Below are 27,051 nucleotides of genomic sequence, written 5' to 3' on the forward strand. Positions count from 1 at the left end.
TGAGTCATGCATTACATGTATATTGAGAATATAAAAGAAAAAAGCACAAATTGAAGATATTAGTCCTACATAATTCTAGTTGAAGTCAAGATTTTAGTTTATTTTTGTTTGTTTTAAAATCAACATTTAAGTAGACAGTATCAGGAAACATGTTTTCACCGGGTGCCACCGGCTAAAAAAGCGATATTTGATTACCAAAAGACATATTATAATCGCCAGTACTGGTTTCATTTACCCCCCCGCGCCCCCGTAGGGATTTTTTGCCTGTTTTCTGAAGGTGGGTGCACAAAAACTTTGTAAGAAAATGCTTTTAAAGGCGATTTTAAAGTCAAAGTTTAATAACATAGTTGTTTTATTTTATTAAATCCCTGCTTTATTTTACCTCTAAAATATATGGGTTTTTTTCAAATTTGATATTGCTGCGCTAATTTATTAGATAATTCTTCCTGTCAATATTGTAACAACCCGAAATTAGAATCTTAATAAGGGATATACAATTACTTGCATGTTGCACCATATTTTCTCCAACTAAAATGAAACGGTCTTTCCAGCATGCTAATATAACAATATCCCCTCCCCTCATACTGGACGTAAGAACTGACCAATAAATGAGGACTAAATTAGCAACCTAAATTGACAACAAAATTTACCCAGTTATAATATCCACGTATATTATGTCTATTATTTTAGAGTGTTTAGATAAAAGCTATTCAGTATGTAATTTACTATTAAATTTAAGCATTTGCTCTTTAATTGACCATATTCGCAATTTATCACAGTAGATTTTTTGTACTTCGTTACTTATGAATTGTATCATCCTTATTGTTTTCCTTAGAGGTTGAGATAGATAGATAGTTGGATGATGGATAGATGGATAGATAGATAGATGATTTGATAGATGGATAAATAGATGGATAGATAGATGGATATATAAATGAATAGATAGATGGATAGATAGATTGATAGATAGATGGATTTTGCAATTTACCACACTAGATAGATGGATAGATGATAGATATTGCACTAAATGGTGGGGAGGGGCTAAGCCTAAATCAACACCTCTTTATGTTCGAAGTTTTAATGTAACTAAATAATTGTTTCTAAGGATTATTACCATTATCAATGATCTAAAGGGATAAGACAAAGGTCAATATAATTGATGTACATTCCCAATTATAAAACACAAAATTACCTCTTGTATAGATAAAAATTAGTATTCAAAACATTTTAACACACAACTGTAAATCTTTTGCGACTAGTGTTATAAACAGCCAAATGTCCCAAAGGTTAAGTTAATATCCAAATAACGTGGTGTTCTTATAATTAATTGAAATTGGAGTTAGCAAGTGTTATGTGTCTGTCTATTGGTAATGCTTTGTTTTTAAATTATGTAATTACTTGGTCTTCATTTTAAAATCTGCAGTTTTATTTAGGAAGGGAGGGGACATTGGGCTGTTTATTACACTAGTCCCCAAAGTTTTAAAATAAAATTTTTATATTTTTTGGCCTAAAAACTTTAGGAAGTTTTATTGATTTTTTATTGCTTGGTTCATTAAGTAGAGTGTTGAAATATTTTAATCACTAATTGTCATCTACAGTAACCAATTTCGTAATATAATTTGATGTATCAATATTATGTAGGTATATACAATATACAATGATACATATATTAATCGGTCATTGTTTTGTCCCTTAGATCCCTGTTTGTTAATTAACCCTTAACAGTTGGGCCCCTTGTCGCACATTTATCTGTCGGGGGGGAGGGGGTTCTTTTTGCAGGTCCCCTGATTGATAATGAATTTCCGACTACAAGTGATTCAAAGTCAATTTTCGCTTACTTCGCTCTTTTATTCAACAACCTTTGTTTTTAGGTCCTTTTTTACTTAAAAATTTCAAAAAGATGTTATTTTCTTTTTTTGAAGCTACAAATACAATTTTTTCAGAAAATGTTTATCTTTATATAAATTTTATATTATAAATCTCAAAACATAAATTTTGGCGGCTGCAGCTGTACTTGGCAGCTGCCAGCCGCCGCAGTTGGCGGGTGGCGGGAAATTGGCGGCGGATCTTTAGGAAATTTTAATACGTTATGTAGACATACAAGAAAAGCTTAAATTTAAAATTTGAAGTCTCTAAGTAAAAAATTGCGGTCACAGGAGGCTTTTAAAGATTTCTAGAGACCTGGAGGATCAGGACCTTCAAGATCATACCTGGAACCTAAAATCTAAAATTGACTTGAATACCTATATTTTACATAAGGGTTTATGATATTTTAGTAAGATAAAAGGCTTTGTTTAAGTCAGAAAAAATGTTTTGCTTTTTATCTGGATGAACCTGTCAGGTTTGCTGGCATGCAGTGCCCGCCAGGCTGGAGATATTCAAAAAATTCCAACTCTCAGTTAAGTGGCATAGCCATAGTTAAGAAGTCACTCATTTATAGCCCTCTATCTTTCACACACAGAAAATATGATAGAAAAAAACGGAGGGGAGGAGGGTGGGGGGGGAAACGATCCCCTCCCCCTAACTGTTAAGGGTTAATATACAGATAAACAGTAAACAAGAATCATAATTTCATTATAAATATAGATATTAGTTTATAAAAATTGATGTCAATCATGCCTACATTTATAATGGATTTATTATCACTGAACAAACTTGTAGCTGACTAAAATAAGGATTTCCCATCCACCCCCTTTACACCATCCCCTCCCCTTCTACCGAAATAAATTCCCAGGCCCCAACAACCCCTAATTTGACACTTTGAACACTAAAATCGGACTACAATTGACATAGATACACTTTAAAGGGCCCAAAAAGCTAGTGATAGAGTAGCTGCGCTACTGAAAAATTTCCATAATACTCTGATAAGTTAAGAAATGCATTCCCTGACCTCAAACATTATAATTTGACATTTTGAACAAGAAATTCGGGCTCTAAATAATTAAATCCCCTTTTTGGCGGATATGCCCCAATGTGCAATGGTATGCTATATTTGTTTTGATAGATAAGATAGGAAGGAGGGGAAATTAGGCTGTTCATTAAGTTTTAAAATAAAGTTAACTTAACTATGAAATTTTATTGAATTTTGCTTGGTTTGTTTATTAAGTTGAGAAGGGATGATGTTGTTTATCATCAATGGGGATGTACATATATTTATTGGCCATTGTCGTATCCCTTTAGATCCCTTAAAGTAGGTTTTAGATTCAAAAAATAAACCAGATTCAAATATAAAGTGTAGATTCTCAAGGACTAGAAACTAAGATTATATATTACTTTCCAGAGGAGCTTTATATCCCTTTATCCCCGTACAAAGAGTCAATAAATGATGACGTGGGAACATTTATTGTTCCCAATAAATTAACTATTTATTGTTGTGTCGTGTGTAGCTGCTTCATACTTTGGGTATCTGCATACGTTCTATGTGAATGCTATATAAGTCCACAACAATTTTTTTGTAGCCCCAAATCTAGATACCTAACTCAATTTTATACAAGAAGAGTTATTCACCGCATCGTATGAAAGGTTGCTTTCTGTGGATATCAGATTAAAACCAGTATTGTTAGCCTTGAGGGGCCGAAGGACAAGGCTAATAAAACTGAATTCAATATATATAATCTAATTTTTTTCGTGGAAAATGTCTGTAATACGATGCTTTACATTATTTTTTGAGAATGGCTGAGAATTAAATCTTGATTAGTAGGTTTTAAGTAGCTCTGCTTAAACATTTTTACTAATTAGAAGTGTCAGTGCTCGGAAAAGTGCGTGTTTATAAACTTTCGGTATCAGAATAATTTAGTGTCCAATGTCCGCTCCCTCTCTGCATATGTAAAAGACTTAACCCGCGACCGTGGCTCAACACGTAGCGCATCCGCTCGTCGTCGGGAAGGTAATAGGTTCGAATCTCGGTCCGACACCGCGTCATAACTAAAGACGTTAAAATTGGTTCCCACTGCTACTATGTCAGATGCGCGACGTAAATAGTTAGAGTGGGGGGAATGCCTTAGCCCAAAACAGGCGCAGCTCGTTACCATGCACAGTTTGGACTTCTCAGACAAAGGTCGTGCATCTCATAGAGTTGGTTGTCTGATGGGTGAATGGACGCTTTACACTGCAATCATAAGCGGAGTATGTTTCAAGGTGCGTGGAGAAGAGGTCTAGTACCCGAAGCAACACCTAGCCCCCTAGAGTCTTATCTTAAGTAAAAGACTTCGGATCTACTGCAGTTCACGGTAAAATATTGCTGGTAACGAATATTGCTAAAAAAATATGAATTTTAAAGGCTGCTAGCTGCCAAACGGCTGAACGTACAGATCATATCCGCACACCATTTTAAGCGGCATAAGAAGGCCTACAAATAATCTGGAATAGCCAAGATCAAATGATGCACAGGGAAAGCTTCACTGAAGAAAATCCGCGTAAAATAGGTCTTTTTCGCGCATTTATCTGCACTGCGAGATAATTATGCATTATTGATTTATGGCTATTCCAGATTATTTGTAGGCCTTCTTATGCCGCTTAAAACATTGTGCGGGCATGATCTGTACGTTCAGTCGTTTGGCAGCTAGCAGCCTTTAAAATTCATAAATTTTTAGCAATATTCGTAACTAGCAATATTTTACCGTGAACTGCAGTAGACCCAAGACTTCTTATATTGAATCTCGGATACGCCCCTAAAAGGACACAAGAATAGCCTAAGAACATCCAAAGACTTAGATTTTTTAAATGCTTAAAAACAATCCTGGAACGATTATGTAAAGCCTAATATATATTCCTAACTCGGTTCAGTCATTAGCGAGATTTGAACGGATAAAAACAAAAAAAAGCTTTACTACTTTATATCATAAATTTGCCGCCAAGGATGTATATTAAGCCTTGACATTGGATATAATGAATGTACTATTAGCACGAAAATTATATATTAATTAGAAGGGGAAAAAAAGGATATCGCGTGACAAATAATATCTTTCATTACAATAATCCTAAATTTCTTTGACTTTTTTTTGTAGCGCAGCTACTCTTGAAGCTTATACTTTAATACGTCTGTTAGTTCATACGTTTCACTGTTATTAGCAGTCTACTGCATCTATTAGATCATCTAAAAAGACTTACTACATCAAAATATGAACATTGAATGTTTTATAGAAATTATTATTATTAGTTTTAAAATCATTTTTATAGTTTGTCTATATCCTTTACTAGAGGCCTCTAGGTGCACATAAAATGTTTTCTTTTAAACTATGTAAGATCAGTTGTTTACCAAAATATTCCGCTAGGAGGACCTTTATATTTATTTTGGATTTATACGATTTCCCAAAAATAGGTATAAATCCTCCCAGGACCTATGAGAAGCTAGCAGAACCATTTCGTTTCAGAGGTTAGCGAGTTCTCTCGGTACAGACAGAAAGACAAACAAACAGGCAGACATACAGAGATCCTGTCACTTTTTGGTGTTTCGCCAGTTTTGGACCAACCAATTAATAAAAAAAAAAATTATTTCTAAGAAAAATATTGATTGGAAAAAAGATAATAATTAAACTAAATACGTATTAAATATGTACTATAAATACGTCAAACGCCAGAGAGAGAGGGGACAATTGGCTGTTTATTACACTAGTTCCTAAAGTTTTCAATTATGTTTTCTTATTCGTTGGCTTAACAACTTTGGGGACGTTGGTGAATTTTGATTGGTTGATTCATTAAGTTGAGTGTTCAAACGTTTCATCCCTGGTCAAACGCGCACTGTGAGGCAAACAAATAAAAATAGGATTTAGTTATTAACAGAATAGTTAAATATTATCCTATTATATAAAGTAGTAAGCGTTTTTTGTCTGTCCCGAAGGATCTCGCTAACCGCTAAACTGATATTGTTCCCCTTTACAGTGAAGCTTCTTATAGGTCCTAGTAAGGTTTTAAACTATTTTTGGAGAGGGTGTCTTCACTCCCCTCCCCCCCAAAAAGGTCAACTCTTCCCCCTCCTACCAGTGCCCCTAGAGGCCGCTAGTTTTATGTAACACAACGTACCCTATTTATCACTGATAACCCCCCCCCCCCCTCCGTATTTTGAAATAAATACAGTTTTTTGTTTGTTTGTTCATTGCTTTAGGTCAGGTTAGGTTGTGTAAGGTTATAATGGGAACAGGGTAGCTCATCAGGGTAAGGTCGACGTAGGTATAGGGCCTGCTAGGTTAGAGTCCCCAGCAGGGGTAGACATAGTAAATAAATTAACCCCTCCCCCCTTATTTTCAATTTAGTAAAAAGAAAGAGAAGATGGTTTGTTTTTAATTTATTAAAATGGCATAAAACAGACAGACAAAGAGACTACGTTATAGAATCACAAACAGACAACAAATAGACAAACAAACAGACAAACAGATAACAAAAGAAACTAACAAAAAATGCAAAGACAGTCAAAACTATTGAATTCAAGTAAATCAGTAAAAGAAAATAAATAGAGAAATAAATTGAATATTTCCAGGGCTCGGAAGCTGCACGTCAGCCGCAACCAAGCCTCAAATTTGAAACAGTTTCTAATATTTTTTTATATAAAAGAGATTGTCCTTTTTGGATCAGGTTCCAGACTTCCAGCTGGTGATTAAAATTGTAAAAGGTTGATTTCCCTGAGGCTTACAGGCGGCTAGAACGCGGCTGCCGAGCTCGGAATATTTCAGAAAGAATAGAAGTAAAGAAGAACAATTAAATTTGACAATAGCATAGCTTTTTAAAAAAGATTAAATTATATTCTAAGTATGAGTAATGAATATAAAAGTTGAGAATTACTCAGATCCGGGGGTAAATTTTTTTGGGGGGGGTTACCTTAATTTCCCCCCCCCCCCCCCAACAGACTTCAGAGGGGGTAATTACCCCCCCCAATCAAATTTTACCCCCAGGGTAAAAATTTTGGGGGGGGGTAAAAAAAAATTTCGGCGCGCTTCGCGCGCCATTTTACCCCCCCTCCCAAAAAAAATAGCTTTGACGTCTATGTATACTTGCTTATTTTTAAAAGGACATTTCACTCAGTGTTCTATATTTTATAGCAACCGGAAAATTACGGGTTGATCAACGGATTTGCAAGTTATAGAACAGCATAATTGCTAAAGCATATAACATGTAAAAAAAATATGTAGATTTAGGTTAAAGAATTCAGATATTAAATGTAATTAAACATTTTTAATTTGTTTTGGTTTCGTCAACAATAGTATTTAAACAGACGAACTATGTACAAACCCATTGTTATATAATAACTGCGCAACAGAAAAAAAAGAAAATGTATGATATATATGTAAAGAGAGATAAAATTTCAATTATAGACCAAATAAATTCTATCCACCCGAGGAGAGAGGACAAATAATCTATTCAAGGATGACAAGGATGAAAACATCCAAAAAGCGAAGCTCTGAAACGGTATGACAGACAAACATTAACTCTTATAGAGTGTCAGAACTGAATTTACAAAATAAAAATATAAAAGTTTTGACAAAATTATGCGTATTATATTTGTTGCTAAACTTCTTGAAATACATAATTCTGTTTAAGGACATGCTAACATTTTAAGGACTTGATTATAGAGATGCTTCGCTTGTAATCTTGTACCTTATTGTAATAGGAATCAGTACTCCAAAAATTAGATCAATCAGATAATCATAACACAAAAAAATTGTTGTAACAAAAGTTAAAAATCAACATGTTTAAAATGGACGTACGGACATTCTGGTAACGATTATAGAGTTGCTACGCTTTCTAAATCAAACTAACTATTGCAGGAATCATCATTCAAAGTTTGGAATCGATAGAAAAATTCTAGCTTGCCTAAATTAACGAAAAAAGCTATCCGTTTCTTACTGACGGACATACGGACCGACCCTAATTATAGAAAAGCTTCGCTTTTAAAAAGGCAAATGGGCCGTTATAATATCATCATAGGGCTGATATTATAATGAAACCATCAAAATATCAGCAATTAGTAGATATAGGTTTCTATAAGTAATGGATGATTTTGGAAAATTAAAGTCTACATTAAATTTTCTTGAAGAGAAGCTTCTCATAAATTTTGGCATTTAGAATTGTCCTATTAATTTTAAACTTAACCCTTAATGGTCGGGGGGGGGGGGGCGTTGAACGCCCCCCCATCCGGTTTTTTCTATCTCATTTTCTGTGTGTGAAAGATAAAGAGCCCAAACTGCTTGACTTTTTAAGTATGGGTATGACACATAACTGAGCGTTAGAATTTTTTTAATATCTCCATCCTGGCGGGCACAGGATGCCAGCAAACCTGGCAGGGTCATCCAGGTAAAGAGCAAAAATATTTTTTGACTAAAACAAAGCATTTTTTCATACCAAAATACTAAAAAATCCTCTAGTAGTACATCCTTATATGAAATACAGGTGTTTAAGTCACTTTCAGGTTCCAGGTATGATCCTGCAGGTCCTGATCCTCCAGGTCTCCAGAAATCTTTAAAAGGCTCCTGTGGCCGCAATTTTTTACTTAGAGACTTTAAATTTTAACTTAAGCTTTTCTTACATGTCTACATGGCGTATTAAAATTTCATGAAGATCCGCCGCCGTTTTCCCGCCGACCGCTGACTGCGGCGGCTGGCAGCTGCCAAGTACAGCTGCGGCCGCTGAAATTTATATTTTGATATTTCTAATGTAAAATTTACATAAAGATAAACATTTTCTGGAAAAAAAATTTTCGTCTAGCTTGAAAAATAAGAAAATTACAGCCGTTTAAATTTTTAAGTAAAAAATACCTAAAAACAAAGGTTGTTAAATAAAAGGGTGAAGGAAGCGAAAATTGACTTAGACTTATAAAAGGTCGGAAATTCATTATCAAACAGGGGACTTGCACAAAAAAAATTAGCCCTCTAGCTCTAATAGGAACTGAGATAATGAGGGGGGCGTTGAACGCTCCCCCCACCCCCCGACCGATTAAGGTGCGGCAAGGGGCCCGACTGTAAGGGGTTAATGATTCCTATAAAAATTAGTTACGATTTAAAAGCGTAGCAACTCTACATTAGTTACCCGAGTGTCAATATGTTCATTTAAAACATTTATTTTTTACTACAATGATATAATTTTATTTATTTATCTGTTTTTTGGAATAAAGATCCTTAAGACAACAAAGTATAAAGTTGTAAGCGAAGCATCTCTGTTATGAAGTCCTAAAAATGTAAGCATGTCCCCTTAAACAATATCCTGTATTTAATTAATTTTGCAATAGATACAATTTTAAATAGACTTTTATGACAATGTTCTGCTTATTAAGATCTGACTCTACAATTGTAAATGTTAGTTTGTCCTACTGTTTTAGAGCTTCGCTTTTATGGATGTTGTCATCCTTGTTTATATAAATATTAGAATATACAACAAATTTTTCATAAAATTGTCCGTGTCATTGATTTGTCCCAAGTGAAAATGGAGAAAGTTATCCACATGAAACTCTTCATATTTTTTTGTCTTTTATTCATGAATCATAAATATGCCAAAAGCTTCTTTATAATCAAATAATTATTTTTTTAAAGCGAAGCTTTCTATAATTAGGTTCGATCCATCCGTCCGTATGCCCGTCCGTCCGTCACAGAGAGATAGCTCTTTTCGTTAATTTAAATAGGTTAGAATTGTCCTATCGATTTAAAATTTTGCAGGGTGATTCCTGTAGTAGTTAGGTACAATTTAGAAACGGTAGCAACTCTATAATCAAGAATGTCCGTACGTCCATTTGAAACTTATTTGACAACAAATTTTTGAACACAGTAATAGTGTCTGACTGATTATGACGTAACAAAAAAAATTAGCCAATGAGAGGCCACCATAAATTTTACCATTGGTCAATAACGACCTCTCATTAGCTAATTGTTACGTCATAATCAGTCAGACACTATTACTGTGTTCCAAATTTTTGTATGTTAAAATCATCCGATTCTTCTGATTTTTTGAAAACTGATTCCTATTCCAACAAGGTACAATGTTATAAGCGAAGCATCTCTATAAACAAGTAAAAAAAAATTAAGCATGTCCTTAAACAGTATTATCTATTTATGCAGGTTTTCAACAAATTTTCTTATAATATTGTTTGTACTGACGCATTTAATATTCTGATAATTCAGTTCTGCCAATCTACAAGTGTTAATGTTCGTTTGTCCTTCCATTTCAGAGCTTCGCTTTTATGGATGTTGTCATCCTTGTTTTTAAAAGAAGGCCTGATGAATAATCGAAATGAAAAAAACAAAATACCTAAATCAAAGATCAGAGCTATCTGTTGCGGACATACGGACAGACCCTATTATTAGCTTTAAATAATTATATCAAATGCTTCTCTAAAGTCTAGCTGCTATTAATTCACAAACATTATAACAGTATTTTATCGCATCGTATTAAAAACAGCTTTACGTGGATATTAAAATGTAAACTATAAGATTAGACAAAACTGGTATTAATTTTATGATATTAATTAATATATTATTGTTTCCTTTCTCATTTTCATACCCACTTCCATTTGGTCACATCTCAAAATTAGTTTTACCCAGAGTTAACATTACTTTGTTATTATTATCCTATTATATAAAGTAGTAAGCGTTTTTTGTCCGTCCCGAAGGATCTCGCTAACCGCTGAATCGATATTGTTCTCCTTTACAGTGAAGCTTCTTATAAGTCCTGGGAAGGTTTTAAACTGTTTTTGGAGAGGGTGTCTTCAACCACCTCGCCCCCCCCAAAAAAAATTTTTTTACTCTTTTGAAACTCAAATTCAAAATGGGATGGATTCCACTTTCCCCCCCCCCCTACCTTAAGTGCCCCTAGAGGCTTCTAGGGGCGTAGCCGCTAGTATCATAATATCATAATTACATTGCAAATATGCGACATCGATGATATATGATCTATGACAACTCTAATATAGTTTAATTTGCGTTGACAATAAGTCAATTAAGAGTACTTTAAGATAATGCTACATTGCCGACGTAAATTATGTAACTAAAATGACTGCATGCCGATAATATGTTAGCGATGGCTATATCATTAGATTAGAAAATGCCAATACAAAATATTAACATTATATGAGAAATCAAAACAAAACAAACAAAAACATATATTTATATAATAAAAAAAAATTGACGAATAAAATTTTTTAAATCACCAAATTCCTTCCATAGTACATAGTTTTTATACTTAAAATATTCATGAATTTTAACCAAATTATTTATTTAATTCAATTATCACTGACTCATAAAACGTTGTGGTTTTACATTAAAAAAATAAAATGAAATTTACCTGTTTGAATAATAGGATGGTCTTTTTGGTTTGTCAGCAAACTTGAAAATACGCTGCACTCGCCTTTTTAATTTATCTCCGCTTTAAACTTGATTTGTATTTAAATAATATATGTAAAAAACACAAATGTATATTTACATATGTAGGTTACAATATAACTTTCAAAACTTTTTGGCTCAAGAGCTCAGTTTGCGATAAAGTTATTTAAAATCTTGATATTTTTAACAATAAAATTTTTGTTATATAAAATTTTATGTTTTATTAACGTTATTAGCACTGTCAGTAGGAAATATTAAGTTTTTTTATAGAAAAACTGTAGGATTTAATATTCTGCTCGGTGGCAGGTTGTCCGCTTGTTGTTTGCAACCAGTAAGGTCAGCTGGTGTAGTCCTACTGAACATTGAAACACAATATCAAACACACAAACACATAAAAACATCCCTTAAAACACACACACAGACACATTTGTAATCACACTTACACAGTACACACACACACACACACACACACACACACACAAACATAGGAGGCCTTCTTTCTTTTTTTTCGTTTTCTCTGTACAACCCATTCCCTTCGGCCAAAACCATCCCCCCCCCCCTTCCCTACAGTCTCCCTCCCCAAATAATTGTCTCGATCTAATATGATTTCCAGAGTCTTATCATTAACAATTCACAATAGGTTTGGAGGATTTTTTCCAGCTATTATGTCAAGAAATCCGTGAAAACTTTAGGCCTCGCTCTTAACTTGGAGGATTCAGGTGTTTTGCCCCCCCCCCCCCCTTCCCCTCTCAATCTTTCTCTTTACATCTACAACCACTAAACTTTGAAGCCTCTCGTTCATAACAGAAGATTTGGATATTTACTCTTAAAAATCAAAAGTTAAAAAGGGCAGATAATATCTTTTATAAGCATTGCTTATGGTTTATTTTGAATGTTTAATTTTATTACGTCATAACTAGTATATACTATTATAAAATGTAGTTTTTACTGTAGACCTCAAAATTTCCATTATAGGTAAGCTTTACAAAGGTCCAAAAGGAGTTAAAGCAAGAGTGTATTGTTCAAGATGGGTTTATTTACCCCCATAGAGCATACAACCCCCACTACACATTCCTCGATTTGGGTTGAAGGGGGTGTCAAATGTCAAATATTATAAGTTGAATTCATTTGACATTAAATATATCTACCACCACGCCCCTAGAGGAAATTTCATAAACAGACAAACATCCAGTTATTTTGTATTATGTTATCATACCTATGTGAATTAATAAAGTTTAACCAGATAGTTATTATTGAAATATTAATAATTTTTCTTCAGAATATATATCCTTTCCCTGGCTCAGACACTCTGTCCCAATAATCTTAACTCCCCCCCTCCCCCTCTACATTTGTTTGGTCTTTTTATTTCTTTTTCATCCCCAATTTGAATTAATGCCGGGATAAAAAAAAGCCCCATACTTCCCCTCCACCTCCCCAAGACCCCCTCCTTTCCATTTTTCTGAGAAAAAAAGCTTTATATTTATATTAAAAACATGACTTTTTGGTGATTTAAAAACTTTTTAAACTCAAAATTACTTAACATAAATTTAAATAAGAAAATAAAAGTAACTACCGAGACGAACAGAAAATTTGGACCTATCTTATTTGAAATAATCTTTTTTTCCAGAAATACCTTTATCTTTAATAGCAGCCTAAAAAATTCATATTTTGACTATAATTTTACATTCTAATCCTTATACTAAAGTAACAGGATGTTTGTTTGTCTATGTGTTTGTACCGAAGGATGTCGCTATCCGCTGAACCGATCGGGTTCTCCTTAACAGGGTAGCTTCTCATAGGTCCTGGGAAGGTTTATAACTATTTTCTTGGGGGGTGGGACACCTCCAACCCCCCCCCAAAAAAAAAATGAAAAATACCCCCCACCCCAAAAATTTTTTAAACTAAAATGAAAAATGAGGGGGGGGGGGGGCAACCCCCCCCCCCAAAAAAAAAAAAAAATTAGTGTTACTTTTTCTTTTAAAATCTAAAATAAGAAATTAGGTTATCAAATTCGAATCCTCCCTTCACAAGTGCATCTAGAGGCCTCTAAGGGCGTACCCGCTAGTTACAACATAATGGATGATGAGTTTTAGTTAGAAGGTAAATAACAAGGATGACAACAAGTACTCCATAAGTTGCGAAGCACACAAATAATTTTGGACTGGACAAACGGACAAAGTAAGCAGATATTCAATTATCATAACAAAGAAAAAAAGAGAGAGTACTCGCAAGAACTCAAAGTAAATCACAAAACCTTTTAAGAATAACTTTAATGTCTTTTAAAGCATGATCAACAGACAGACGGACAAAATCAACAATTTTATTTCTTATACTAGCAGCTGTGCCTCTGACATCAAGTGGCTTCGTATTAGTATTTAAAGGGCGAATATAGGTTCGATATGATATGAGCTTATATGAAAGGTGCCATTTCATACTTTAAGAATATCTATGCCAAATTTAAAAATTCAAAAAAATCCTTAAGTAGATTTTGCCATTTTCTGTTTCAATTGAACATATGATAAATGAGATTGACAACAAACGGTTTATTTTAGCCCTTTACAAGACTTTTTTTGACTATTTTGCTTAAGTTTGATTGACTATTACAATGGCACGCATCTTAAATGATAATTTAAATGTTTATTATTTTAGATTATATACTCTTTAATTCAATTTTTAAAAAGCGTAGAAATAATTTGCGTAAAAGTTCTCCAATAGTTTTGACTAGGGTAAATAATACGTCTTAAAGTTTATTTTCTGTACAAAGATCATTGGTTAATTCTGGAAAATATAAAAACCCTGATGTACGCAATTTTAACACACACACACACGAACCTTAAAAAAACAGGGATTTGAAATCATTCTTCCTCCAAGAAAATTTTATCAATTATTTTTTTTTTACTTTTTACATTATTTGATGTTTTTTTAAACTTTTAAATATTTTACTTTATATAATTTGTATTAAGGTAAGATGGGTATATTTACCCCTGATTAATTGGTTTCCACGTTATTACGACTACTTTTTAACGAAACTTTTTAATTCAACCTTGCTACGAAGCCTTGTGTGATGCTAGGGTAATTGAGTTCTTAGGGAACCACACTTATTACATAATATTATCTTGAGTTAGAAAGGTTTTAAGCTATAAACAGACTTATACAATTAGATATGTCAATATCCTTAAGTTATTTATAATCTATATAATGGCACCTTTGAAATAAGCTCATATTATATCAAACCTATATTCGCCCTTTAATGTTTGCACATGGTTATTCTTGTTCTCTCTCACAGATTTTACAGAAATTGTGTAGCACTGAATGGACACCATAATATTAGCCCATGGATATTCTGGTTCTCTCTCACAGACTATACAGAAGTTGTGTAGCACTGTATGGACACCATAATATTGGCACTTGGAATTTTTATTTTTGTCTCTCTACAGACTATACACAAGTTGTATAGCACTGTATGGATACCATAATATTGGCACATGGATATTCTTGTTCTCTCTCATAGACTATACACAAGTTGTGTAGCACTATATGGACACCATAATATTGGCACATGGATATTCTTGTTCTCTCTCACAGACTATACACAAGTTGTATAGCACTGTATGGATACCATAATATTGGCACATGGATATTCTTGTTCTCTCTCATAGACTATGCACAAGTTGTGTAGCACTGTATGGACACCATAATATTGGCACATGGATATTCTTGTTCTCTCTCACATACTTTACACAAGTTGTGTAGCACTGTATACAAGTTGTGTAGCATTGTATGGACACCATAATATTGGCACATGGATATTCTTGTTCTCACTCACATACCATACACAAGTTGTGTAGCACTGTATGGACACCATAATATTGGCACATGGATATTCTTGTTCTCTCTCACAGACTATACACAAGTTGTGTAGCACTGTATGGACACCATAATATTGGCACATGGATATTCTTGTTCTCTCTCACAGACAATACACAGGTTATGTAGCACTGTATGGACACCATAATATTGGCACATGGATATTCTTGTTCTCTATCTACAGACTATGCACAAGTTGTGTAGCACTGTATGGACACCATAATATTGGCGCATGGATATTCTTGTTCTCTCTCACATACTATACACAAGTTGTGTAGCACTGTATGGACACTGTAATATTGGCACATTGATATTCTTGCTCTCTCTCACATACTATACACAAGTTGTGTAGCACTGTATAAACACCATAATATTGGCACATGGATATTCTTGTTCTCTATCTACAGACTATGCACAGGTTTTGTAGCACTGTATGGACACCATAATATTGGCACATGGATATTCTTGTTCTCTCTCACAGACAATACACAAGTTGTGTAGCACTATATGGACACCATAATATTGGCGCATGGATATTCTTGTTCTCTTTCACATACCATACACAAGTTGTGTAGCACTGTATGGACACCATAATATTGGCACATGGATATTCTTGTTCTCTCTCACATACTATACATAAGTTGTGTAGCACTGTATGGACACCATAATATTGGCACATGGATATTCTTGTTCTCTCTCACATACTATACACAAGTTGTGTAGCACTGTATAAACACCATAATATTGGCACATGGATATTCTTGTTCTCTATCTACAGACTATGCACAGGTTTTGTAGCACTGTATGGACACCATAATATTGGCACATGGATATTCTTGTTCTCTCTCACAGACAATACACAAGTTGTGTAGCACTATATGGACACCATAATATTGGCGCATGGATATTCTTGTTCTCTTTCACATACCATACACAAGTTGTGTAGCACTGTATGGACACCATAATATTGGCACATGGATATTCTTGTTCTCTCTCACATACTATACATAAGTTGTGTAACACTGTATGGACACCATAATATTGGTACATGGATATTCTTGTTCTCTCTCACAGACTATACACAAGTTGTGTAGCACTATATGGACACCATAAAATTGGCACATGGATATTCTTGTTCTCTCTCACAGACTACGCACAAGTTGATGTATGTTAATATAAAGTCACAAATTTTTTAAATAGCTATTTGCAAAAAAGAAAAGAAAAAAAAGATTCGACAATAATCAAATTTTTGCTATTCTTTCTAAACTCCAATAAATCTATGTATGATTTTTGTTGGATATTATATAACGCTTCTAGTATCTAGGGGCTAGAAAAAATAGCTTAAAACCATCCCAGAACCTAAATCTGAAAATAAAATAACATAAAACCATAACAGGACCTATGTCAATCTTACCTAAAAATAGAGAACCCAATCGGAATAGCAGTTATTGAGATCTTAAGCTTCAGACAAAAATACCTTACTACTTTATATAAAAGGATAGTAGGATTAAATATCTTACGAATTATTTTAGCTTAGTTGTTTAGACACTTTATTCGGAGAAAGAAAAAAAGAAAATATAGAAGAAAAGTTAAAAAGGGAAAGGGCAATACTAAGCCGGCTAAAAGAGATAGAGAATTTGTTCAGATGGGGGGGGGGGAGTGAATTAAGGGGTAGGGAGGTTTGAAGGAGGTCATAGGATTATATTTAAATACTTCTTTTATCAAAAAAAGCATTTAATAAAAATGAATATTAATTACTACCAAAAATATTTAGATTTTATAACAAAAATTTTGGTTTATTTTGGACATAATAAAGATATGTGACTTATATAGTACAAGATAAGTTTATATAAGGTTATACAAATATGTATATGTACATCTGTAAGCAAGGATAATCTTCTTAAACTTTGAAGAAAATGCTGAAATTTGGTGTTCAAACATTTCATTGAAAAAAATGTTAAATTTTGCATTAAAGTGTATCCCTTCTCTTAAAAATTGGCTTAATTATTATGGGCCTATCTTAAATATAAAAAAAAATGTATAAAAAAAAATTCTTGCAGGTGCGATTTCAGGCTTAAATTTTATAATACACCACAAACGAACTTTTCCAAGAAAAAAGGCGTATTTCCATGTTTATTTTTGCTCTCAAGTAAAAAAAAACCTGCTGGAGTAGTAATCGCCAGAGCTTAGCTTTTTTTTTGAAAGTGATCCTTATATAAAAGGAACAGGATGTCTTTCTGTCTGACAGTTTGTACTGAAGAATCAAGCTAACCGCTGATATGGTTTTCTTTTAGAATGTAGCTTTCCATATATCCTAGGAAGGTTAATAACTATTTTGAGGAAGGATACCACCCTCCCGAGAGATATCTACCCAAGAACTTTTTTTTCACTTTTCTTTTTAAATCTAAAATTGAAAAGAGGAGCCGCCGTCATCATATATTGTATATTAGTACATACCAAATAATTATAAACAAAAGTTCATAATTACTACGTACCTCAGTGCTATGAATATTTCAAAAACGATGTTTAAATTTTGCATTGAAAACATTCTTTCATGAAATTTATTAGTTATTTGATAAAATTACTAGTGCAAGAATATGTTATAATTTTTCCCAACTTGCAATTTATAAACCTTGGTTTTATGGGCCCAGACTTGGTCTTATATAATTTTAAACAATGACTTCGCAAGTTTGAAACAGGGAGGTGAGGAGAGGGGTGTAATAAGGAGTGGAAAATAGGAAGGGAGATGCTGGGGGGAAAGGGGCGGCGGCCGGTTAATTCTGTGGAGAAGGAGGGTGGGATAGTAGTTTCCTCCCCTGATTATGTTCATGACCCTCAAAACCCCCTTTAGATCTCTATTCTTTAACAAAAATTAAATTTTTTTTTTAATATAATCAAATGAAAAACCTAATACACCTGTTTTGACCTTACTATTATCTCAGCTTCTGATAGAGCTAGATGGCTGTAAATATTTTTTTATGAATTACCAGTTTAAAAAATACATTCCGACTATAAGACAGTAATAAATGACATAATCAATTTTATTTGTAAGATATTTGTTTAATTATGTTTCTTTATATTTTGTTCAGTTTGATTCTAACAAAGCATTTGATGTAAGTATAACAAATTAATTGGATCATGGAAAGAAAACGAAGTAGCGTGTTTCTTTGTATTTTCACAGTAGATTTTGAAAGGTTATTTTAGATTAGGTAAATGTTAATGATTGCCCCGCTAGAAATAAGAGAAGAGCTAAAGTGAAATTACGGCAAATCCACATACTTCGTCTTCTTTCTAAGATCCAATTGATTTTTATTTTATTTTTAGATGCTTTAGATTCTATAATCTGCATTAAGTTAATGAAATTGGTGGGGACAAAATTTTAAAAAGCCAAGCTTTTCTTTAATTAGGGTTGGTCCATCCGTCTGTATGTAATGGTTAGCTGTTTTCATTTATTTAGACATGTTTGAATTGTCCTATCAATTTAAAACGTTGCATGATGATTTCTATAATAGTTAGTTAAAACTTAGAAAGCGTAGCTGCTCCAAAATCGAATTGTTCCCAGAAAGTCAGTACATTCATTTAAAACCTGCTGATTTTTAAATTTTTTTGACAACAACTTTTTGTAAGATATATGCTAAATGCTAAAATGCTAAATGCTAAAATATTTATTACATGAGATCAAATTGACAATATGTTTACAAATAAAATATTTTTATTAATTATTACTATTGTTGTATATTGTAAATCATGATGATTTTGGTTGAGTTCATAAAAGGTAAGATCCATGTGATCCAGATTCCAAGAAGGCATGTAAGCTATCCACTGTCACAAGGAAAGCTTGCCTGTAAAGCTGGTTCCGGAATAGAGTAATTAATATTAATAGTAAATTGGTGATGTTGTTGTCAGGAGTGGTGGCTCGGTGGTGGCCCAAGCAGGACAAGGTGGGTTGGTTCAGGTATAGAAGTATTAAATTATAGAAGTCACGTATGATGTAAATATTAATATTTGTTGGTAAATAATTTAGTATGGTGTTCTCTATCTTTAACTAAAGTACAAAAATCTATATCGAATTTAACAGGTAATCCTTCACTTTTTTTAAGTTTAGAATTCTATTAGTTTCAAGATTCTTAAAATCATTAGGTAACTCGTTATAAACACAAGGGAAATTAAACAAAGGGTGTTTAAAAAATGAAATACATCGAACATTGGGGATATAGAAATCTTCTGCATTGCGCAGAGCATAGGCTCCACGTTGACTGTTTTGAATCCATGTGCCAGAAAAAGAAATTGGGAGTCTTTCTAATTTAAAATCAAGCATAAATTTGAATATATTATAATTAATAAGTTCAGCTAGAGGAAGAATTTTATTTTCTTTAAACAAGGGTGGAGTGTGTTCATTGTATGAAGCTCCACTAATAATGCGTATGGCTTTTTTTTGAACAATTTTTAATGGTTTTAAATATTTTTCAGGTGCCATGCCTAAAATATTACAGCAATATTCAAGGTGTGATTGGACATGAGCATTAAAAACTAATTTCATGCAATCTTTGTTCAAAATGTTTTTAACTAAATTAAGACTATACAAGGATCTAGAAATTTTTCCATGGATATGTTTACAATGTTCTGATAAATTCAAGTTGCCATCAAGATAGACACCCAACATTCTAATTGATTTAGTATCTTTATTAGGTACCATTTGTACACGAGAAATTTTAGTTATGTTAGATTCTCCTGGTGCATTAGTATTTATCATGAACAGGAAGATCGGAAAGAATATTTCTGTTTGAACTGAAGATCATAAAATAAGATTTGTTAGGGTGTATAGAAAGCTTATTTGCTTTATACCAATTAGAGAGATTATCTAAGTCTTTGTTTGCTTTGATCATAAGATCCTTTGAATTTTTTGCTACAGTGATGGTAGAAAAATCATCTGCAAACAAATCTGCAAATGCATCTGTACAATTGTTTACATCATTAACAAATATAATAAACATTAATACCCCTAATACACTTCCCTGGAAAGTAGAAATATCTATATTACAAGTATTTTCAGAAAATTCATCCCCAATTTTTACTTTTAGTGTACGATTAGAAAAAAAACCTTTTAAACCAAGATAATGCAATGCCAGGCACACCTGCATTTTCTAGTTTCTTAAATAAAATAGGATGAGATATACAATCAAAACATTTTTCTACATCCATGAATAGCCCTAAGGCTATATTTCCTTTGTTTAAATTATCAGAAATGTGGTTAATAAAATCAATGACTGCATGATTTGTTGATCTATGTTTTAAAAATCCATATTGATGGGAGTAGAAAAAATTATTTTTATCAAGAAAATTTGTTAATCTGTCATTTACAATTTTCTCAAAGACTTTTGAAATATTATCCGTTATTGTTACGCCACGGTGACATGACATATCTTTCATATCACCAGACTTAAAGATTGGTATAATTTTAGACATTTTAAATATTTCTGGATAAATACCAGTTTGAGCTGAAAGTGTAAAAATATGACTCAATGCAGCAGCTATAGGACAAGCAATGAATTGTAATAATTCGGTAGAAATTTCATTCATATCTTGAGACTTTTTCTTTTTTAACATAAAAATATAATATATGACATCAAGACTAGTTATAGGTCCAAGAAAAAATGAGTTACTTATGGGAGGGGGGAGGTAATTAGAAAAATGAGTTGAAGACTCTGGTATTTTTTCAGCGACTTTTTTGCCTACATTAGAAAAGTGTAAATTAAAGTGATTTGCCATTTCTTTGTTTTCTGTGATTAACTGATCGTTTACTAAAATTGGTCCTATAGAGTTCTGGTTGGAAACACTATTCATGTCTCCATTTGCTGCCGAAATTTTGTTATTATAAAGAAGTTGTTTTGATATCCTAATCAAAGATATATAAACATTTCTATATTTTTTATACTTATTTTTATTTTCCTCAGTAGGGCGGAGTTTAGCTTTGTTAGCAAGCTTAATCTTCCTCCTTCTACTTTTTAATAATCCCAGTGTCATAAATTTATTGATTGGTTTGTATCTACTATTGACTTTTTCAACTTTTAATGGAAAGCAAATATTGAAAATTTCGCTAAAAGTGTGATGAAAATTATTTGCTGCAATATTGGGATCATTAGATTGAAGTACATTATTCCATGTTTGTTCTTGCAATTTTGCTTTGAACACTTCTTTATTTGCCAAAGAAAAGTCTCTATAATGACGAGGAATATTTTTTTTCTTAGGACCCTTTTTGAGATTGATGTCATTGAAAGGATGAAAATGATCTGAAATACTATCAATAAAAATTCCAGAGCTTGTAATATCATTACAATTATCTGAGGTAAAAATATGATCAATTAATGTGTGGGATTCTCCACTAATACGAGTAGCTTTACTAATAATTTGATGAAATCCAAAAGATGAAAGTAAATCTGTAAATAAAGTAGAATTTTCATCATTATTGTATTTTAAAAGATCAATATTGCTATCAGTAAAAAAATAAATGGAAATTGAATATTTAGAAAGGGTTTCCAAGTGTTCATACAAACAATTAAAAAATTGGTCAAGTTGCTCTTTATTTGTCAAAGTAGTATGGGTGTTAGGCCTATATAAGCTGATAGCAATATAAGTATCTGATTGATCTTATTTTTAAAGTACTGATTCCTTTTATTTCCTTGGATGTCTATGATAGCTACAGTGTCAAAAAATGAATTATACATAGAGAGTAAAACATCACGAAACCTTTTAAAATAAAATATAAAAGGATTTAATGCATGTAGCATGACCGACAGACCAAGAATTGCATATACTGACTGATCATTGGTACAGGAAATCAAAATATAAAAATTCAGCCATGTGTCTTCAACAGCAACCGAGAAATTCATGTTTTCCCTAATTCGGTTCAAACAATCTGACAGAAGGACAGAGTAAATTAGCTATATAATTGAGGGTGGGAGAGAACAATGGGTTGTTTATTACACTGGTCCCCAAAGTTTGAAAATAAAGTTTTCTTATTTGTTGGCTTAACAACTTTGGAGACTTATATTGAATTTTGGTGTCCAAAAATTTAAACCACTAATTGTAATCTATAAAAGGGATAATATTGTAAATCATCATTTATAATCTGCATGTATTTATTTGCCACTGTCTTATCCCTTTAGACTTAAAATTCACCTTCTTTACATGAGTTAGTCTTAAAGTTCTAGGTGGGATGTTTAAACCCAATGGGAAAATGGCAGAGGTTTGAACCTGGAAGTGGGACGAAAAAACAAACATTGAGATAGAAATTCCCAGAAAAATGGAAGGGATAAGGGGGGGGGGGGAAAGGAAAATCGACATAGAGAGAGAGAGAAAAAGGAGAACAATTGAGGTAAATATAAAGTTGGGGGAGAAAATGTCTGAGGAGGAAAATGGAAGAAATGTGATAAAAAGACAGGAGAAAAAAAGTGGATAATACAAGGGGAACATCACGCCTAAGAAGAAAAGGGGACAACACACGGAGGTTAGAAAACCATGAGATCTACGTGAATACGAAACAACGAAAAAGTTATCAGTAAAAATATTTTGAAAAGAAGCAAATCTTTTCTATGCGTCTAGAGACGTTTTGAGGGGGTGTTTTTAAAATTATTATCAAAATTTCTAGGGGGGCAAAATGAGTGGTTTTTAAGTTTGACGGGGCAAACTTCCTTACGTCCACCCTTGGACGTCAATGTACAAAACATTTTAAAAGCTATTTTAAGTCATATGTTATTTTGATAAGGCATATCATATGGCAACTTGATGAACAGCAAATCTAACTTATTATTTTCATTTCAGATAATTCCTATCTTATATTTTTAAAAAGCAAAAATAATCATGTTAATGTTGACTTTCTGGTAATGTTTATAGAATTGCTTTCTTAATTTTACTCTATTATTACGGAAATCATCATGCCAAATTTGAAATCTAATTATAGAATGCCTAAATTAACGATAACAGTCATAATTAGATATTAGATATTAGCTGAGAAAATATAAAAATATTGATTCATTATTCTTTAGATTATTTGGAGTATTGTATATTTGTTGCTGTTTTGTAAAAGTTCCCCAAGAGATTTATTGTGCTTATAAGAATATATAAACAGGCCATGAGAAAAAGGACATGCGTTTTAAATGCGTAGTATCTTGTGTAGCGAAGCTGCCCTGCTAGTTTGTGTGCTTGTCCGTCTGTCAAGGCATGCATGCGATTTTAGCAGGGAGGGAGGGGCTATTGGGCTGTTTTTTACACCAGTCCCCAAGGTTTTAGATAACGTTCTCTTATTCAATGTCTTTATATATTTAGGGAATTTTATTAAATTTTGATTAGTTAGTTCATTAAATTGAGTATCCAAACCTTTCAACCACTAATTGTAATCTAAAGATGGGGCAATTTTGTGTATCATCATTGGAGATGAATATCAATTAAATGGCCATTGTCTTATCACTTTAGATTTCTAGTTTTTAGAGAAATACGGGATACTTTTGGAATGCTAAAGTGCTTATGTAGTGCTTCCTACATGCTTTTTACTTAATAAATATGCAATTTTTATAAAGCTACTAATGTTTAGGCTATTTCCTCAAAGTAAACTTTAACCCTACCTCAAAAAGAAAACATTAACTCATGAATTTTGTTTTAGGAGCGAAGAAATCAGAATGTAGTTAATGTGCAATGGGACATGTTTATTACACTAGTCCCCAAATTTTCTTATTCGTTAGCTTATCAACTTTGAGACTTTTTAAAATTTTGATAACTTGGTTCAGGGTTGAGTGTCCAAACGCTTCAACCAATAATTTTAACTTACTAAAAGTTAATTTTGTGTATCATCATTGGGGATGCACATCAATTTATCGGCAATTATCTTATTCCTTTAGAACAATGATAAAACTAATCCCTTACTACTAATTTTGTGGAAAACATTATAGAAGTATTAACCTAATGTTTTTTTCTTATGATGTTCTATCCATGTCTTTGACTAACGTGTCCATTTTTACTAGCTCGAGTCTGGTCCAAAATTTATGAATATTAAAAAGGAAATTGGGTCCTCAAGGGTTTAATCGTCAAAATTCCTTATTTTACGATTTTGACACCCATTCCATCACACCTAGGAATCCAAAGGGATAAGACAATGGCCGATAAATTGATGTACATAATTGTAATGATATGCAAAATTACCCCTTCAGTTACGGATTCGATTTTCAATGATTCTTCAGTTACCAATATTTCATTCGAGCATCTTCGAGTATAATGAGCCAATATGATAAAAACAAAGATGACAAAACTCATTATTAGCGAAGCACAAAATAATCAAGAATATAAGTGTCTATTTGTCCTTATTTCTGATTTTTTTAGCTTCGCATTCAATTAAGGTTGTCATCCTTGCATAAAAATTTAAGAAAACGTATTTTAAAGATGCAACAAAATTACTCAATAAAAATTGAAGTGTGATTGGGTAAGAGGTGAGGAACCCTCTGTCCACTAAGGAAAAAAAATTTAACAGTTTTTATGTAGTGACAGGTCATTTTAAAGCCAAATAAGGAATATTCAGTAGCAAAGTTTTAAAATAAATAGTGATTTTAAAAAAATGTATAACACGAATCAAATAAATAAACTCACTCAAAAGTTTGAAACGCTGGAAAGTGCCATGTGTGACATCATAAAAATAAGTCTAAATTCATCTCTTTTGTGGGTTTCCTATCCCAATTCTCCTCTCATGCCTCCTTTTTCGACGTATTTTATGACACTTTTCATCGCTTCTAAAGTGTTTTAAAAAATTGTATAGACTAAATAAACCCTAGAAAGTTAACAACGTTGTTTTCAATAATATATCAGTAGTTTTATTTGTACATAATAAATACAACTGCATATCAATTATTGGTTCTAAAGCAAAACAATAGTTAAGTTATGTGAACCATATATACAAGGCCAAAAAAGGTCATTTTGTCAAAATGAATTTGGAATCAATAAAAGACACAATCGAAGAAAATGTATATTTTTTCAATGAAAGCTGCGATTTAGGGATAATACAATAGTGATTAGGTGAGTTAAATCTCCACCCTTATTAATTAAAACCAGTTTTATTAGCCCGGGAATTCAGCCCTTGGGGCTACCAAAACTGGGTGACATCTTCCAGAAGTTAGCGAGATCTTTCCATGCAGACAGACATGCTGTAACTTTTATATAAGTTATTTATTAGCAGACGATTTTTCCTACAGAATGTAAAGAAATAAATCATTGAGTTAGGGAACCAAATGGAAAAAGAACTTAAAATTGCGTGTTGAAAAAATAAATGAATATTTATTTGTATATTGTCAATAAATTAATATCTTATTATTGACAACATAAGAATAGTTATTTATCGCACCGTATTATAAACAGCTTTCCGCGGATATTGAAATGAAAAATTATAAAATTAAAATCAGTTTTCTTAGTCCCGAGGGGCCAAAGGCACGGGCTAACAAAACTAGTATAATTATGATTTTTATTTGAATATTTGTGGAAAATTATTGTAATATGATGCTATACATGATTTTTTTAATATGGATGAGAACCGGTTCTAATCCAGCGGTTATTAATCGGTTTCGAATCCATACTGGAATATTAATTAATTTTTCTTAGCTTTATGAAGTGTAAAATAAATTGTTTTTTCCTGATTTAAGAAGCGTAGCAGCTCTACAACTCTATAGTCTTGGCTAGTTTGTAATGGAATTGATGCATAATAAACCTTTATCGAGAAGTATTGTATCTATCCTTATATAAAAAGTAACAGGATGTCTATCTATCCTCCAAAGAGATATCACCCCAAGAAAATAATTACCCTCCCCCTCCCTGCATATTTTTTAACTTGTTCTTTTTAAAACTAAAATTGAAAATCGAGTGCCCCTAAAGACTTTAAGAATCTCGATTGGTTTGTACATACTAGCAGTGTCAAATCGTATCACCACTAATTTCAATGTACAGAAGGGGTAACTTTTGTTATTTATAACTGGGGGTATGATCAATTTATCTTCTATTGACGTATCCATTAAGATCCCTGAGTGCTATAAAATTAATAATAATCACTGTGTTATGACAACATCATATAAACAATAGCATGGCTCAAAAAGTTTCACACAAAAAAATGTAGTCATAGAAAGTTATAAGTAAACACTAATATGTTATTGAATTAATCTTCATATCAAAGTAACAGCATGATTGTCTTTCTTCTGTCTGTGTGTACCGAAGGATCTCGAGGCCGATTTGGTTCTCCTTAACAAAATAATTTTTCACAGCTCCTGGAAACTAGGTTAATAACTATTTTTTGGGAGGAGGGTACCACTGTCCTCCCAAGAAAAAACTGCCCCTAGAAATAAGGAAATCTTCACCAAGTTTTTTTCTATTGTTCATTTTTAAAACTAAAAATAAAATTGTAATTGGGAGGGTTCTACTCTCCCTCCCCCCCCCCCCTCACACACACACTCTTCAAGACGACTCTTTTTCAGAGAAGGTTTTAACATTTTTGAACAGGCTAATGGCAGTGAGCTTATAGGATAAGGCAATGGACGATAAATTAATGAACATACACAATGATTATAAACAAAATTACCCCATATATAGATCTAAATTATTGGTTGAAAAGTTTGGAAATACTTAATTTAGATTCAACGCATCAAAACTTATTTCAAGTACCCAAAGGTTTTGACTTAACGAATAAGATAACTTTGAGTACCAGTGAAATATAAAGTCCAATGTTCCGTCCCTCCCTGCTGATAGGACAATAATGATATGATAATATTACTAAATCTTGAATATTGTATTACATATGAATAATAATAATATATCATTACTCTGTAATGGGATTACTCATTAGGGAATACAGGTCATA

The 27,051-nt window shown here is 32.6% G+C and overlaps 1 protein-coding gene across 5 annotated transcripts in view; it reads right to left on the reverse strand.

Annotated features, from left to right (window-relative positions):
• LOC145332085 (uncharacterized) overlaps positions 1-11,663 on the reverse strand; it is a 135,123-nt gene extending 123,460 nt beyond the window's left edge. For 3 of the 5 annotated variants that reach the window (XM_080177018.1, XM_080177017.1, XM_080177021.1), the window contains exon 1: positions 11,263-11,662. The gene's annotated coding sequence lies outside the window, so the exon portion shown is untranslated. Of the gene's footprint in view, positions 1-11,262 lie in introns of all 5 variants that reach the window. The other 2 variants (XM_080177019.1, XM_080177020.1) reach the window with 1 other exon arrangement.
• Between the last annotated feature and the right edge of the window lie 15,388 nt (positions 11,664-27,051).

Source organism: Acartia tonsa, chromosome 11 (genome assembly GCF_053477335.1).
Source record: "Acartia tonsa isolate MP-2025a chromosome 11, ASM5347733v1, whole genome shotgun sequence".
Lineage (NCBI taxonomy): Eukaryota > Metazoa > Arthropoda > Copepoda > Calanoida > Acartiidae > Acartia > Acartia tonsa.